The 7660-nt window shown below is 39.5% G+C and overlaps 1 long non-coding RNA gene across 1 annotated transcript in view; it reads left to right on the forward strand.

Annotated features, from left to right (window-relative positions):
- LOC109301711 overlaps positions 1–1685 on the forward strand; it is a 9658-nt gene extending 7973 nt beyond the window's left edge. Inside the window, exon 3 of the long non-coding RNA XR_002098577.1 lies at positions 1350–1685. This is a non-coding gene — a long non-coding RNA (uncharacterized LOC109301711). The remainder of the gene's footprint in view (positions 1–1349) is intronic.
- Positions 1686–7660: the final 5975 nt, after the last annotated feature.

Raw genomic sequence — 7660 nt, forward strand, 5'->3', positions numbered from 1 at the left:
AGAGTAAGACTTTGAGCTGTTGTACAATTGTTCAACAAACTACTTGTTCGACAATTGTTTGACAAAATTGCCTGTATAATACACTACTCAAAACATAAATCAGGACAAAAACAATTTTTTTGAAATCAAATATAGTAGATATTTGATTTTTAATATATGATTTTTTTTTTTAATCTATTATTTGTTAAAATTATATCTTTTGAATAGGGCTGTCAATTAATCACCACTAACTTGCATGATTAACGCTTAAATTGCTTCTTGTGTTAATTTTTTTAATGTGTTAATTGTGCATGTGGCTTTGGTGCCCGCACCCATGCTTCATTCCGCTGCCAACACTGCTGCCTTCAGGCTGCCCAGCAGGGCAGCAGTGTCAGTGCAGAGGAACCACAGGGCAGCGCAAGCTCCAAAATGCTGGAGCAAGAAGGGTAGGGAGGGGGCACGCGGAGACACAGAGAGAGACACTGACACAGAGACAGACACACGAGCAGCCGCAGCATGCATCCAGCCAGGAACGCAGCCTGGTGGCATGTAGGGCGGCACCCAACTGGTAAGTCTGCGGAGGCCCACAGGGGTCTGTGAAAGGGAAGAGGTAGAGTGAGAGGGAAAAGGGGGCCAAATTGAGGCCCCCCCCACAGTGAGGGAGGGAGTGGGGCAGAGGCTGGGGTGGGGCAGTTACAATGAGGTGGGTCATGGGATGGAGCCACAGGTGAGACTTGTCCAGGGGTGCAGGGGGGGGCACAGTCCCTGCTGCTGCACATACCCTTGGGGGAGGTATGGGAGGGCATGTGCCTGTCGGATTTGTACATGGGCCAGAGGCAGGCTGCCCACTGCAGGCTGGGACTCTGCACCCTGCCGCCTTTGCTCTGGGAGCTGTGCCGTGTGGGTCCCAGGGTAAAGCCAGCAAGGCACAGAGCCTAGCCCGTAGCAAGCAGCCTGCCTCTGCCCCATGCACAAAAGTAGGGCTGTCAAATTATTAAAATTATTAAAAAAAATTAATCGTGCTTAATTGCGCAATTAAAAATTAATCTCAATCATGATTTTAATTGCACAGCTAAAATCTCAAATGCACAGAAACACTTCAGAATGATGCAGGTACATTGTATGTTTGGGGGTGGGGGGAATTTGTGAAGCTGTGGGTATGTCAGTGCTAGGAGCAAGAGTGGATATAGGGGAGGGTGTAGTTACATTTCTCCCCCTGTCCTTTTTTTTTATTCCTACTCCACCCAAAGTTTAAAAACGACTGCCTGGCAGTAGCAGTAGCATTTCTAGTCAGGCAGCAGTGGGGGAGTCAACTGACTTCATGGCTCATTATAATTGACCAAATTCCGTCTAAACTCTTCATTCCACAGGTGTTAACAACCCCACTATCCTTTTGAATGGCCTTAATATTCCACTAATCAAGCTATCCTTTCTTCTGCAATTCTACTGTCTTCTAGCTGCTGCTGGTAATGCAGCTCCTGTTTTACAACCCTGAAGACTATTTTCAACTTTAGCTAAAAACATTAACTCAGGTGTGGAAACATTAACCCAGGTGTGGAAATAACTTTCAGTGAAGTATTGGATTAACTTTCAAGATGCTCAAGTAGGCTAGATTTTGTTTTATGTACATTTAGTTCTAATGATTAGAGGACTAATGAAACAATGTATTTTTTGCCTAGCTTGTTTTTTTTCTTAAATATAATATACAATATAGCAAATTAATGCACATTCCAATAAAGATATACTTATTTTTGCTTCAATCTTAAACTGAATAATATAGCCCTAGGCCTCCAGCATTTTACTACATCTTCTAGGGTCTAGCATATTAGTAAAGCTTCTAATATATGCCTTGTTATATGATAAAACACACCATCTGCACCTTCCTTTTCAAAATTTTAAATCCACCCATAGCTAAGAGTATTGGATTCCAGTATTATCATTGACATAATGATTCTGGAGTATCAGTCAACTCTCCAGTTATCTTCCTTCTGTATGCAGGACATTGTTAAAATAATCAACTTCACAGAGACATGGATTTCTAAATATATGTAAGATTCTCTAGGGTTAGCTTTCCACACGCACGCACGCACGCGCATTATTGTCTGGTCTGCTTGTTTTCCTTCATCTAGCTTCTTACCATGTCACCTACATTTCTTCATGGCTCTTCAGTGTTGCTCAATTCTAATAGCTTACTGCTGTTTCCTTCAAGCAGAGGTTCTACTGTTGGTATCTGCTTTTGATTTTAACATAGAATTTTGTATTTTGTCCCCATGCTTTAGAACTTAAATCCTAATTCAGCAAGAGCCTGATTTTCACTCTGTTCTCCTTCATCCTTCACCTGGTCTAAAAGCCTGATGCAAAATCACTCCTAATTACCAGACATTTATTCTTCAAACCTTAACTAATTCACTAGTCATATATTGATGAATGAGATTTTAAAATTAATGACTGACATTTATAAAGATTTATACACAACTATAAAAGAAGGCTTCAAGCTTGTAAATATCATATTGTTTGAAGAAAAAAGATAAATTAAAGCTGTCCAATATTAATGAGAAATAGTATAAATGAGGACATTGTGAAATGTTACCTGATGAATAGGGCTGGCATCTTATCATGGTTACAGTCCCTCTATGACAGGCTCTCCTAACAGCAGGAAAACAGCTCTATAGAGACCCTTGTCATCTATAGAATTTAATTTAGCTTTTAATGTGTAGTCTCTGAGTCTAGTGCAGCAGAAAAAAGGGAACAAAGGCTGCATCACTATGTCCAGAGTTTGAGTCATTTGTAATGGAACATTTACGTCTTTGAAAACAGTAAGGTAGTTTTTCTACTACTTGTTTAGTGAGAGAAATTCAACTGTGCTATATAATCTAAAAAATCATAAATAAAGTTGGATTATTATGGCTATCACTTTCTAAAGGCTCTGGTTAAATGAATATTAATAAAAATCATAGTGATTTGAGCATAAAATTATCCTGCTGTTAAATTCAGATTTGGGAATACACATACCAACGTGTTGACTAGTTTTTATATCTCTGGGATGATGGACCTAGTATTAGAATTTGCATTTGGTCCTTCCATTAGGTACATCATTATAATTTATTATTTGTGATAATAAAAATCATTTGCATAAATTAGTACCATGGTTTACACAGCGCTTTATGAACAGAGGGAGACATATTCCCTGCCTCAAGGAGTATGAATGGGACTCATCTGTGGCCAGACTTTACAGGCCAGTCCCAGCCAATGCCTTGCCTTGATCTATACCAGGGGAGTTGAACTGGTCAAGTCCCTCAGGCCAGATCTGGACCAATGTGGGCTGTATGTTTGACACCCTGGATCTATACCAGTTTGTAGATTATGAGAGTAACTTTGTAGTTACCAGCCTTTACAAGCTATTGGCTACCATAATAACTTCAATTGTGAGAAAGAAATAACATTTACCTAAATAGCAGCTTGTTGAAGATAGTGTGTACATATATGAATATATATACTGGGGGGTGGGGGGATATCTTAAATTTAGGATCAACTTAGATTCAAGTAAATATAGCATATGGATTCAGAGGTCAGTTATGAAAGGGGATATAAGAGGGAAGTACCAGAGCTTTTTTGCTTAATAACAGTATATTTACCTAACTATATTTGGGTCTCCTCTTTAAAATATAAGAGCTAGATTCCAGTTATACCTATAAGAGATGATTTAAGACAACTCCCCAAAATTGGAGGTTTCATTCAACATATAACATTCCTTTAAAAAATGAAGCTTTTCACAATGTTGTGACTTTTTAACCTTTTTCAGCCATTCTCAAAATGGTTGCCAAAATACTTGTTTACCAACAACTGTGATTTCTATGGGAAAACATTTCCAGGAAAGGCTAAAAAACCCCCCAAAACAACCTGCCTCCCATGTTTGGGGAAACTGGGCCTTTTTCTTAACCCTGTGAAATGGAAACAACTTCCAAGCCCAAATCTGTTGTATTTTTCCTCAGTTTTTTCCCAGCTCCAATTTCATAGTATCCCATTTCATTAACAAGAGTGCTTCTGAGAGTGAAGGCAAGTAGCTTGCTAGCTCAGGCCATAGGATATCATAATCCTATGTTGGTCATATATTTACTTCACAAACATCACTTAATTTGGGGTTAGCTAAGAACCTATGATATATTTAAACAAGAATTTAAAAGTGATTCCAATCTCTCCTGTTAGAAAGGAAAAGCACCATTCTTAGGCATGTTTTCCTGTTTCCTGTGTTCCTATTGTTTAAGGCTAGAACCTGGAAAAGGAAAGTCATCAGACAGAGAATGAAATTAAGCACTAGACTTCTAGTAAAGTCCTGAGCTGGTAATTTTTTAATGTCATTACAATCAGTAATATACAATTAAGTCAGTCATAGGAGACCAAAGAAACAAGTGAGACCAGTGTCAATTTGGGAAACAGGTACAAACCATGGTGGCAGCTTTAGAACATAATAAGGACTTGCTCCTGGGAAGAAGATACACTCAAATGAAGTGCAAAACACAACTCCTTGATTGTAATGTACACTGGAATGTGGGCACTCAGCCTCTTGTTGATTTGAGCTCTATTTGTTAAGAAACATGTTGTGAGGATTACTTTGCCATAGACAGGTCCCAGGCATTACTCAGTGCAAGCAATAGCAAAGTGGGAAGTTCACAAATAATGACAGGTAACATAACTTGATTAAAGAGTATGTAACTAAATTAATTAAACTTAGAGTGTAGGGTCTTTGTGTAGGGGATGTACACATTAAGTCTTCAAGACATTGATGGAAAATGGTTATTAATAAAATTATTGCAAAATTATTAGATTAAAAATCTGCCTGAAAATTTACTGAATTTTAAGAAATGCTTAGCATTATGTTTATATGCATGTTTCCTAGAAAACCTAACATCTGTTTGTTTTTTATTTCTTGGTTTATTAAACAAAATGTTTCTGTTTTCTGTCATGCAAATACAAGCCTCAAGCATCAAAGGAGATGATTCTTGGTTACAAAACACCTACACTTCAAAATGTAGCCTCTAATTGTTATTTCACTTTAAAATTTTATAGTATTTCTTTGTATACTGTAATTTGTAATACATATATGTGACACCCTGCCACAGACAGAATCAAGAAGGAATGAAAGAGAAAAAAACTTTACTCATAGAGCAGGAGCAGCCGCAGCAAACCCTGCTGCGATCAGGATGATTGGAGGAGTCGGCTGGGGATGTGGCAGATCAAAGGTTGCCACAGCAAACGTAGCCACCAGAGTTCAAGGCAGAAAAAAAAGTGGCATGGTAAAAGAACAAAGAGAAAGGCAGAGGGAGCATCCTGAGAGAGGCGGAAAAAGAGAGAAAGCAGAGAAGAGAAGAAGAGGAGAGAGCAGGTGAGGGAAGGAGATCAATCAACGGGCCAAAGTGCAAGCTCTGACCCTGCAACTTACCCAACAATGTCCAGATGGAAATTGGGGCTGACAGGGAGGTTTGGATGGCCAGTGAGTCTGATTCTGGGGGGTGAAGGGAACCACTCCGGGGACCTAAGGGAAGAAAGAGACGAAGGTGACATTACTTCCCCAGAAGAGGAAGAAGAGAGAGTGGATCCCAGTCACAAAAGTGATGGGAGAACCAGAGAGAAAGATAACTGTCTTGGGGCCTGTGCAGGGAAGAAGGGGGTGAGCAGCCATTTAGACAAGGGCCATAGTCGAGGTCCTACAAGCAAAGATAGTGATGGACCTTAGAGGCAATTAACAGCACCTGGAACATCAGGTGTGGTGAAGGCAGGTTATGGGAAAGGTGGAGCCCTGCGAAGAGCCACTAACATTTTGAGTTCATAAACATTCTCAGTTTGTTTCCCAGTAGTGTTTAGCGAATCTCCCATAACATCAAAGGCGTGGCAGGATGTCTATAATAATGAGACACTACTATTCCAGCCAGGAGACTATGTGACTCCTGTCAGTGTGAAAACCCCCTTAACAATATATAAACATTAGTTTACTGTAATTGTGCTCTGCATAGAATGTATAATAGACACCTTGGATTTCAAGTTATAAATTGAAAGGCAAACCAAAACTGTTATCAAAAACTAGATGTGGTACATAATTTTAACTTAATTAAGAAAATTAGTTACAACATATTTATGATTTAAGACAAGTCCTTACTTTTAGGCTAGGGACAGACATTACACATAAGCGGGTTTAAATGAACAGAAACTGGTTTAAACTTGTAACAGTACAGAAGTTTGATGCACATAAACCAGTTTGAGAATGGCTGGAACCAGTCTGAGATAAACCTGGTTGAATGTATTATCAGACTTAACTGATTTGGCTCAAATTGTTTTATACAATGTCGGTCTCAGGCCTCTTGCTAGTTTAAGACAAACCGGACACCCCCATCATCCCGGCATGCTCTCTAGGTTGGGCAGGGCTCTCTGCTGCACTGCAGGGCTGGCCCTCCCCTCTGTTCTTTGGTTGCAGCTCCAGAGACTGTGGGCTGCTTGCGCGCTCCCCTCAACTCCTTGCTAAGGAGAAATTCCCCCTTCCCCTCTGCCTTGCTGAGGAGGTGTCTGTGTATTAGCTAGCAGACCACATGCTGGCTACAGTCCCTGTTGAATCAACAGGTAGAATCAACAGGCAGAACCAACTAGTAGCTGGTAATGTCCCTCTGTTGTTTTCTTAATTGGGTGATAAACACTGTGATTAGTTCCCTGCTGGGATAATCAGAGTTCCACAGGAGCCTGGCCACACCCCCCTCAGCTCCATGCTGTGGAAGGAAGGGAGGGCTGCTCTAGTGCCCCCTGGCCTCTAGCCTGAGCCACTGCAGGCACACCTGCATTTCTGGGATGTCTGTCCAGTTACCAAACTGATTTAGCCTAGCCCTCTTAGACTAACCTGCAAAGATTGAATCAGTTCAGGCTCAGGCTTTTTGAAGGTCTGTCCCTAGCCTAAAAAACTGTAAAAGTGCTCTCTACTCAAGATTAGGATTGAGGATCTGTTATCATCATCAGATTTCAAAAAAGCATGGTTTTAATTTCTTCTTTTGTATGCAAGAAAAACTTTTCTACAACAAATTTTAATGGGGCTGTTATCAGGCAATGCTTAAGTACCTTTTATATGTTTCACAGACAAAAGTCATTTCTCTAAGAATTGTTACGATTTTAATGATTATTCATGTCTAAGAAGCCTCTTTGAGACACCAGTAAATTTAAAAAGTCTATTTTAAAGCTAACTGGCTTTCTTTTCAAACAGGTTATATTGTCAGAAAAATCTGAGGCAGTTTCAACTCCTATTATGTCTCAAAGTAAATGGGATTTTAACTATGGACTGAATAAAAGAAAAAGTTCTAAAGATGATCTTAAAATTCCCCACCATAAAAGCAAAGACAATATACATAAAAATGATAAGTTAAGGACAAAAGTCTACTTTATCATATAATAGCCATTGCATATTCATGTTACTAAAGGACCTGCTATATGTCCAAATTAAAGCATATTAGGAACCAGCTATAGAGTTGTTGCACATTTTGAAGCACTTACTTAATGGTTGGTTCCTTTTCTAGCTGGAAAAATCATTTTTATCGTGTGATAATTACTTTTCAATGTGGTTTATATAAATTTATTGTGCAATTAACTAGTTAATTGTGTGTTAATTACTTTGCATTTGTGGCTGGTCTTACTTTGCTTGTGTGGC

This window comes from Gavialis gangeticus, unplaced genomic scaffold (genome assembly GCF_001723915.1).
Source record: "Gavialis gangeticus isolate Ggan-Ray unplaced genomic scaffold, GavGan_comp1, whole genome shotgun sequence".
Taxonomy (NCBI): Eukaryota; Metazoa; Chordata; order Crocodylia; family Gavialidae; genus Gavialis; species Gavialis gangeticus.